General features: G+C 40.2%; 1 protein-coding gene across 1 annotated transcript in view; it reads right to left on the reverse strand.

Moving 5' to 3' along the window:
- LOC143026919 (oxytocin receptor-like) overlaps positions 1–2,156 on the reverse strand; it is a 131,830-nt gene extending 129,674 nt beyond the window's left edge. The window contains exon 1 of the mRNA XM_076187707.1: positions 2,082–2,156. The gene's annotated coding sequence lies outside the window, so the exon portion shown is untranslated. The remainder of the gene's footprint in view (positions 1–2,081) is intronic.
- Between the last annotated feature and the right edge of the window lie 344 nt (positions 2,157–2,500).

The following is a 2,500-nucleotide window of genomic DNA, read 5'->3' on the forward strand; positions in this document are numbered from 1 at the left end:
TATATATATATATATGTATATGTATATGCAAAGTAGACCACTTGGAAAAAAAACTAACGAAACGGAGCGCTTTTGTATATTACATCTTCAGTGCAAAAAGTACATAGTTGAATGGAAATACATAGTTTATGTGTACATGAAGAAGGAACAAGGACAGTTTACATAAGAGTAGAGAACATTTAACCATGGAAAGCGGTAGGTCAGATCGCAAGGGTCAATGCGCCCCAGTAATGAGGGGGGGGGCGACATCAGGTCATAGTCGCATGGTTACATTTTACCTTATTATTGTGGTGCCAAGATAGGAGGGAGGGAGGAGGGTGGAGGGGAGTGGAATACAGTATATGGGAAATGAAATGGGTGGGAGTGATTCCTATGCCTTTTTCTTTTTGGCTACCCCCCGTGTAAGGGGGAAAAAGCCTTTGGTATATGTATGTATGTATTGTTTTGCTTATTTCTTGGCAGATAAAATTGTCAAGTTTGTATAAGCCTTTGTGTATGTATTTTGATCACTGGTGGTATGGATCAAACTGCACCCTATTAAGTTTCTTACTATAATATTATTGGTGTGATAGATGGCATGGGCATTACCCCAATCAACAGAATGATTGGAATCTTCAAACATGTTGAAATAGATATTCATCCTGTTGATTGGGTTAATGCCCTGGGCGAGATTCGATCTCGGACCGCCTTTGTGGCGCCTGCAAACGCTACCACTACGCCATCGAGTCGTGTGTGTGTGTGTGCGTGCGCGTGGGTGCGTGTGTAATAATAATAATAACAATAATAATAATAATAATAATAATAATAATAATAATAATAATAATAATAATAATAAGTTTATTGAAATAGCAGTGATACACTGATAATGATACAATACAGTAATTATATGAGCAACATGCCTAGCCTAAGTTTTACAATGAGTTTATCGTGCGAACAACGGATGGAATAGCACTGTGTGTGTGTGTGTGTGTGTGTGTGTGTGTGTGTGTGTGTGTGTGTGTGTGTGTGTGTGTGTGTGTGTGTGTGTGTAAGTGTGTGTGTGTGTGTGTGTGTGCGTGCGTGCGTGTGTGTGTGTGTGTGCGTGTGTGTGTCTCTGCATATATGTTTGTATATTAGGCACACACACACGTACATTAAACACCTATACCCCCTCCCAAATAGTAATCAATTTACCTAGATTCAGCCAGACAAAAAAAATAGATAAATAAATAAATAAATAAATAGATAAATAAAATAAAAAAGAGGGGTAGAGAAAGAGGATACAGCGAGCCTTCTCATCATGACCTCCATACCCTTTATCGTCTTATCACGTATTTTCTACGTCGGACGTCCACCCCCTCCCACCCCCCAATACCATTTCATTCTCACGAGATTAAGCTCTTGCCATTCAGCTGGACTGTGCCGGCCTGGGTCAATCCATCCGTTTTATTATGGCTGCCTTCGGGTGATTTATTTTAACTGAGGGATCTCCTAGGTATTTTAGAATGTTTAGTTATATTGTGGGTGTGGATTAATACCACGTTGATTAATAGTTGGTTAATTAATCAATTACTGTATTTATTTATTCATTTATTTATTTATTCATTTATTTCATCACTGATTTGATCGAATTGTTCAGAATTGTTTATAGTCATTTTTTATTTACCGTTATTTGTTCATTTGTTCTATATGCTTGTCTATTTTTTATTTATAAATTATTTATTTTTTTTATTATTATTAACTGGCATTGCCCATGACATGCATAAACTTACGTGTTATGTGCCAAGTCGGTGTAAAGTCTTATCCACTCGAGGCAAACTTAAACGTTTTTGTTCTGTTTAACACAAGGCTGTTTCACTTAACTACGGGAGAAAAGTGTTTTTGGTTTTAAAAGGGAAGTTATCACCATCTCCACACAAAACAAAAACACAAACACAACACAGAAGTTCCTCCCCGAAGGAGACTACGCAACCAATGTCCGATCAGCCTCATCCTTGACATCCTAACTCCCCCAAACACTTCGTGCACAACTCCCCCCACCCCCCGGCAACTTCCTGACGGGTGTGGAGGTCGGTAGTCTGCACTGAGGGTGAAGTACTTACCCAGCAGATGCGCGCGAGATGAAGGAGACCCGACAACTGATGCTCAGAAGCGTCGTCCGGTCTGGTGCACGCGCCACCATAGACTGAAACTCTGCAACAGGTGTGCTCGGGGTCCCAGGAAGGAGAGAGAGAGAGAGAGATAGAGAGAGAGAGAGAGAGAGGGAGGGAGGGAGGGAGAGAGAGGGGAGGAGGGAGGGGAATTTCGGGATGGGGAGATCCTGTGAGGGAAGGCTGCTGATGGCTACATACCCGAACATAGGTATATCGTCACATTTTCTCTCTCTCTCTCTCTCTCTCTCTCTCTCTCTCTTTCTCTTTCTTTCCTTTTTTTGACTTATTTTTCTGGATAAGTTTTCTCTTTTGTTTTCGTTTTTTATCTTTACTTTTCATTTTGCTATTTATCTTTTCTTTTCTTCTTA

This window comes from Oratosquilla oratoria, chromosome 7, assembly GCF_046742065.1.
Source record: "Oratosquilla oratoria isolate Oo_2021 chromosome 7, ASM4674206v1, whole genome shotgun sequence".
NCBI lineage: Eukaryota > Metazoa > Arthropoda > Malacostraca > Stomatopoda > Squillidae > Oratosquilla > Oratosquilla oratoria.